Source organism: Arachis hypogaea, chromosome 17 (assembly GCF_003086295.3).
Source record: "Arachis hypogaea cultivar Tifrunner chromosome 17, arahy.Tifrunner.gnm2.J5K5, whole genome shotgun sequence".
In the NCBI taxonomy this organism is placed as follows: domain Eukaryota; kingdom Viridiplantae; phylum Streptophyta; class Magnoliopsida; order Fabales; family Fabaceae; genus Arachis; species Arachis hypogaea.
Genome location: NC_092052.1, coordinates 20,697,599 through 20,705,239, shown reverse-complemented (window position 1 = coordinate 20,705,239; position 7,641 = coordinate 20,697,599). Strand labels below are relative to the sequence as shown.

The 7,641-nt window shown below is 37.7% G+C and overlaps 1 non-coding gene across 1 annotated transcript; it reads left to right on the top strand.

Annotated features, from left to right (window-relative positions):
* The first annotated feature begins 5,072 nt into the window (after positions 1–5,072).
* Positions 5,073–5,180, top strand: LOC112768491 (small nucleolar RNA R71). The gene has a single exon (XR_003185911.1). It is a non-coding gene; the product is annotated as a small nucleolar RNA R71 (small nucleolar RNA).
* The last annotated feature ends 2,461 nt before the right edge of the window (positions 5,181–7,641 follow it).

Here is a 7,641-nt window from a genome sequence, read left to right as displayed (position 1 = left end):
TCAAATAGATGGGTCTAGGAGGATTGTTGGCCACTATATAGAGAATTCACCTTACTCACCACCCGGTTGGACTTATAATGATGATCAACCTCAAGACGGGTGTGAAAACAAAGTGTGGGATCCCGGATTACAAGAAGAGGATCAACTTTGGGAGCCCCAAGCTTGTGAAGAACTCCATCAAGACTTGGCTCAATCCATGAAGAATCTTGGGGCACAATGGAGAACCAAGCATTGGTGGGAGTTCCAAGATGAATACAAGCACAAGCCACCTTGATGAGGAGCTCCCCATAAGTCCAACTTAAAGACAATAAACAAAAGTGCTAGGTGGGAGACAACCCACCATGGTAAAATATTTTCATTTTCTCTTTTGTAAATATTTGGTAGAATTAGTCTAATTTCATGTTTTGTTTAGATAGTTGAGTTTAATTGGTAGTTTAGTATGTTAAATAAGGTTTTATGGTATTTTGGTAGCTGTTTGGAGGTTTGGAATGCTTGTATTGATGCAAAAACATAGCAAAAATTTTTGAAAAAATAGAGCACCATCCACGCGTACGCGCACTGCGTGCGTACGCGCACTTCAAGCATTCTCGACCACTTACGTGCACGCGTACATGGCGCGCGCGCGTAGATGCAGAAGTTCCACTCCCAGCTAGCAAACCCGAGAGTTAGGCCTTCACTGTGCGAATGTTGAGCCCCCGGCCCAACACCATCTGCGCGTTCGCGCACCTGGCGCTTACGCGCCCATCATGCTGAATTCGCAATGCACGCGCAAGCGCATATGCCGCGCGCGCGTCGATTAGGCCACTTGCACTTCTGGTACTTTTACCAGAGAGTTGTGCCAACTCTGGGCCAACATTAGGCCGCCAGCCTGGCTAGCCATCCACGCAGACGCGCAAGGTACGCGTCCGCACCCATGCCCACATCCCCATCTACACGTGAGCGCAGAGTACGCGTCCGCGCCTCCCTCTCTATTCCACCACCTGCGCGCGCGCGCCATGTGTGCGTACGCGCGGATTTCTTTCTCCCATCCACTTTTCTTTTCTTCTCCTCTTTTCAATTCTTTCCCTCTCCTTTCTTCTTCCCTTCTCCTACCCCTCATCCAACACTTCCAAACACCATGGATAACCATTTATTTTAGTTAGTTAATTAGTTAGTTGGTTAGTTAATTAGTTAGTGTTAGTTTAGCTTTCATTTTATTTTCTCTCTTTTCATTATACGTGTTGGATTATTGACTTTGTTTATTATACGTTGCTGCCCTTGTTGCCTAAATGCTAATTTAGCATTAATGTTTTTAGATAATCTTTGTTGGATTCTATGATTGAGGTTATATTTTGCTACTTGGTTTTGAGTTTTTCATGCTTACCTCTTGAAAACTACCAAGTGATGAGAATTGCCTTCGAACTTGTAATTCTTTTGAATTGCATGATTTGGCCACCATGTGATTTGAACCGTATTCTTTGATTAGGCAATCTCTTGATGGATGATGTTGAGCATTTACCTTAATGCATTGTATTTCATGATTATATCCATCCATATGTTTGACTTGAATGCTTTCATGCTTCTCTAATGTTTGTCTTACCTTACAAGCTTACTTAAAGCATCTCAAGCACACTAGGATAAGTGACGTGCATGCTTCTTTTGTGACATAGCTCTTTATACTAATGTGTGTTCTAAACTGCGCAATTTAGAATTCACACACCTAATATTTCTTAATGTCACACTAATTCACTCACTCAATTCTAGTGATTTACCTCATTCCAACAATGTATGCTTCCTTGCTTTTATATCTTCTCATCTTATGGTGTTGTATTTTTGTTTTTCATGATAAATGCACCACAAGCAAACATGGAAGCAAGACTAAGAACACGCAGCAATCCAGAGACTCGCCGTACCCCCTTGCTCATCTTTGAGTGCACCGAGGACGGTGCAAACTTTTAGGTGTGGGGAGGTCGTCCGACCGATCGGCGATTTTGGGTGACAAATTTCTAATCCCAACACTTTTGCATTTCATTTTAGGTTCTTAGGATTTTTACTTTCATTTTCTTATTTTTGCATATGTATACACAATAAGCTTAGTCAAAATAATGAAATTTTTCAAATAATGAAAATTTCCAAGATTTCTATCTATAGGGCATCTCAATTGATTTGAGTGAAAACTTTTCATAGAACTTGCTTGAATTATATATTTTGTGGAACATAATTTATGAGCTAAGAACACAAGCAAATGAGATTTGAGCCTAATGGTGTGGTTACATCTTATAACCATTTATTTTTCCTTCTTGTGTGCATTATTCTCTTTCTATGATTGTAATCTTTGATTTGTTTGATTCTTTATTTCCATTATTTTGTGTATTCATGCATTTATATGATTGAGGCCATCATTTCATTTAGCTCACTTACCCAAATAGCCTTACCTTTTATCTTCCTTTGTTACCCAAATTTGAGCCTACGCTTAACCCACTTATTCTTTAATTTAGCACATTACTAGCCTTAAAGCGAAAAACAATAAATGTCCTTAATTTGGATCTTTGATTAGCTTAGGCTAGTGTGTGTGAGTATCATTCAAGTGTGGGAACCTTGGGACATTGGGTGAATAAAAGGGTAGTTTTGTAATGTTATTGGAAATATTGGGAATTGGGTACACACTCATGTATTAATCAAATGTAAAACCTTATGCATTGAGGTTCTTGTATATAAAAAGAAAAAAAAAAGAAAAAAAAGAAAAATAATATGGAAAAGAAAAAAAAATATGTAAAACCTTATGTATTGCTGTGCGCGTACGCGTCGGTGCTGGTTTATGATTTTTTAATGAAAACGTGACCAACGAATTCTCAAGGGTTGTGGGGCCCAATCCCAACCAACTTTGGTGCCAAAGATGCTATTTAAAGCCAAGGATTGAAGAGCAAGGGGGATTCCAATCATTCACACTCATTAGGATTAGTTTAGAGTTAGTTTCTAGAGAGAGAAGCTCTCTCTTCTCTCTAGAATTAGGATTAGGATTAGGTTTAGTTCTTAGATCTAGATTTTAATCTTTGCTTTCTTCTACTTCTACTTTTCAATTCTTTGTTGCTACATTCATCTTCTTCTATTCTTTTGTTGTAATTTCCTTTATGTTGTTCTTATATTTTGTTGTAGATCTAGTATTGTTCCTTCTACATTCTTCCAATTCAATAAGAGGTAATTCATAATAAATGTGTCTTCTTTGCTTTTCTATTGTTGATCTCTTGTTTTTGTAGTTGTAGATTCCTTTAATTCTTGCATTTAATAATGTTTACTTCTATTGCACTTTATGTGTTTGTTGAAATGTCTCTTTTAGTGTAGATTTTGTTCCTCTTGGCCTAGGTAGAGTAATTAGTGACACTTGAGTTATCTAATTCCTTTGTTGATTGATAATTGGAGAAATTGCTAATTGGTTTGGAGTGCACTAAAGCTAGTCTTTCCTTGGGAGTTGGCTAGAACTTGTGGCTCAAGTCAATTCATCCACTTGACTTTCCTTTATTTAGTAAGGGTTAACTAAGTGGTAGCAATGAACAATTCTCATCACAATTGAGAAGGATAACTAGGATAGGACTTCCAGTTCTCACACCTTACCAAGAGCCTTTTATAGTTGTTCGTTTACTTTTCTTGCCATTTATAATTCTTGTCTAAAAATCCTAAAAACCCCAAATATAACTCACAACCGATAACAAGACACTTCATTACAATTCCTAGGGAGAACGACCCGAGGTCCAATACTTCGGTTTATAAATTTTAGAGGTTTGTACTAGTGACAAACAACTTTTTGTATGAAAGGATTATTGCTTGGTTTAGAAACTATACTTTACAACGAGATTTTATTAGTGAATTTCTAAACCGTCAAAAATCCGATCATCAATGCTTGACCCTAGGTCACACAGAGCCTTCTCAAAGGTCATGGTGCCTATGGTACAAGGGATTGAGAACTTTTCAGGGTCCTGTCTCTTTTGAGGTAATCTCTGCCTAGTCAAGTCATTCAGTTCTTTGATGAGCAATGGAGGTTCATCCTCCCAAGTCTCATTACCAAATAGCTTGGCATTCAGCTTCATGATTGCTCCAAGGTACTTAGCAACTTGCTCTTTAGTAACATCTTCATCTTCTTCAGAGGAAGAATATTCATCAGAGCTCATGAATGGCAGAAGTAGATTTAATGGAATCTCTATGGTCTCAGTATGAGCCTCAGATTCCCATGGTTCCTCATTAGGGAACTCCATGGAGGTCAGTGGGCGTCCATTGAGGTCTTCCTCAGTGGGAATCACTGCCTCTTCCTCCTCTCCATGTTCGGCCATGTGAGATGTGGTTATGGCCTTACACTCTCTTTTTGGATTCTCTTCTGTATTGCTAGGGAGAGTGCTAGGAGGGAGTTCAGTAATTTTCTTACTCAGCTGACCCAATTGTGCCTCCAAATTTCTAATGGAGGACCTTGTTTCAGTCATGAAACTTTGAGTGGTTTTGATTAGATCAGAGACAATGGTTGCTAAGTCAGAGTGGCTCTGCTTAGAATTCTCTGTCTGTTGCTGAGAAGATGAGGGAAAAGGCTTGCCATTGCTAAACCTGTTTCTTCCACCATTGTTGTTGTTGAAACCTTGTTGAGGTTTCTGTTGATCCTTCCATGAGAGATTTGGATGATTTCTCCATGAAGGATTATAGGTGTTTCCATATAGTTCTCCCATGTAATTCACCTCTTCCATTGTTGGGTTCTCAGGATCATAAGCTTCTTCCTCAGAAGATGCTTCCTTAGTACTGCCTATTGCTGCTTGCATTTCAGACAGACTCTGAGAAATCATATTGACTTGTTGGGTCAATATTTTATTCTGAGCCAATATGCCATTCAGAGTATCAATCTCAAGGACTCATTTCTTTTGAGTTGTCCCATTATTCACAGGATTCCTTTCAGAGATGTACATGAATTAGTTATTTGCAACCATTTCAATGAGTTCTTGAGCTTCTGCAGGCGTCTTCTTCAGATGAAGAGATCCTCCAGCAGAGCTATCCAATGACATCTTGGATAGTTCAGTCAGACCATCATAGAAGATTCCTATGATGCTCCATTCTGAAAGCATGTTAGAAGGGCACCTTCTGATCAATTGCTTGTATCTCTCCCAAGCTTCATAGAAGGACTCACCATCCTTCTGTCTGAAGGTTTGGACTTCCACTCTAAGCTTACTCAATTTTTGAGGTGGAAAAAACTTTGCCAAGAAGGTATTGACTAGCTTTTCCCAAGAGTTCAGGCTTTCTTTAGGTTGTGAATCCAACCATGTCCTAGCTCTGTCTCTTACAGCAAAAGGAAAAAGCATGAGTCTGTAGACTTCAGGGTCAACCCCATTGGTCTTGACAGTGTCACAGATTTACAAGAACTCAGCTAAGAACTGATGAGGATCTTCCAATGGAAGTCCATGAAACTTGCAATTCTGTTGCATTAGAGAAACTAATTGAGGCTTAAGCTCAAAGTTGTTTGCTCCAATGGCAGGGATAGAGATGCTTCTCCCATAGAAATCAGGAGTAGGTGCAGTAAAGTCACCAAGCACCTTCCTTGCATTGTTGGCATTGTTGTTTTCGGCTGCCATGGTTTCTTCTTCTTTGAAGAGCTCTGTTAGGCCCTCTAAAGAGAATTGTTCTTTAGCTTCTCTTAGCTTTCTCTTCAAGATCCTTTCAGGTTCAGGATCATCTTGAACAAGTATGCCTTTATCTTTGTTCCTGCTCATATGAAAGAGAAGAGAACAAGAAATTATGGAATCCTCTATGTCACAGTATAGAGATTCCTTGAAGTGTCAGAGGAAAAGAAGAATAGAAGGAGGAGGTGGAGAAGAGGGAATTCGAACTTATCAAGAGGGACAGAGTTCGAATTGCACCTTGATGAGGAGTCTTAGTCCCTTAAATAGAAGGATGTGAGAAGAGGGGAAGAAATTTTTGAAATTAATTAAGAGATTTTAAAAAGAAATTTGAAAATTTGATTGAGATTTTCGAAAACTGAGATTGGGAAAGAAATAAAGTGATTTTTGAAAAAGATTTTGAAATTAGAAAAAGATATGATTGAAAAAAAATTAATTTTGAAAAAGATGTGATTGAAAAGATATGTTTGAAAAGATATGATTGAAAATCAATTTAGAAAAAGAAAGTTTTTAAAATTAAAGTTAATTACTTGACTAATAAGAAATTAAAAGATATGATTCTAAAATTCAAAATTTGATCCTTTCTTAATAGGCAAGTAATAACTTGAAAATTTGAAGTAAATCTTGAATTGAAGCAAGGATTTTTGAAAATAGTAAAAATAAATATAAAATGGAAAGAAATTGATTTTGAAAGAGATATGATTGAAAAGATATGATTTGAAAAAGATTTGATTTTGAAAAATTATGAAAACTTGAAAAAAATGTGAATTAAAAACAAAATCTTCCCTCTAGTGTCATCATGGCGTTAAACGCTCAGAATGGTGCCCATTCTGGCGTTTAACGCCCAAATCTCTACCTTTTTGGGCGTTAAACACCCAGCCAGGTACCCTGGCTGGCGTTTAAACGCCAGTTTTCCTTCTTCATTGGGCGTTTTGAACGCCCAGCTTTTTCTGTTTGATTCCTCTACTGAATGTTCTGAATCTTCAATTCTCTGTATTATTGACTTGAGAAGACATAGTTTAAAAATATTTTTGAATTTTTGATGATGAGAAATAACAAAAAATGCAACTAATGATCAAATGAACAATGCATGCAAGACACCAAACTTAGAAATTTTCATATAGGAGACACTAATTTGAGAATGCATATGAGAAATAATAAAACACACAAAACAAGAGAATTTAAAGATCAGAGCAATGAAATCATCAAGAACAACTTGAAGATCAATGAAGAACATGCATGAATTCGAAAAATGCAAGAAGAACAGAAACATGCAATTGACACCAAACTTAAAAATTGATACTAGACTCAAACAAGAACATAAAATATTTTTTTTTATTTTTATGGTTTTATAAATTTTTTTGTGATTTTCGAAACTTGAGTGAAAAAGAAAATAGAAGGGATTCAAAATTTTTAATAAGAATTTCAGGAATCATTGCAATGCTAGTCTAAGACTCCGGTCCAGGAATTAGACATGGCTTACTAGCTAGCCAAGCTTTCAATGAAAGCTCCAGTCCAAAACACTAGACATGGCCAATGGCCAGCCAAGCTTTAGCAGATCATTGCTAACAACAGCAAAATTGATAGAAATCAACAAGCTCTTGTGATGATAAGTTGAAACCTCGGTCCAAAAGATTAGACATGGCTTCTCAGCCAGCCAGACTTCAACAAATCATCATGAAACTCTAGAATTCATTCTTAAAAATTCTGAAAAGCACCTAATCTAAGCAACAAGATGAACCGTCAGTTGTCCAAACTCGAACAATCCCCGGCAACGGCGCCAAAAACTTGGTGCACGAAATTGTGATCATCAAGAATGGCACCAAAGACTTGGAGCTCTCAAACGTGAATCACACTTTGTCACAATTCCGCACAACTAACCAGCAAGTGCGCTGGGTCGTCCAAGTAATAAACCTTACGTGAGTAAGGGTCGATCCTACGGAGATTGTCGGCTTGAAGCAAGCTATGGTCATCTTGTAAATCTTAGTTAGGCGGATTCAAGTGGTTATGGAGT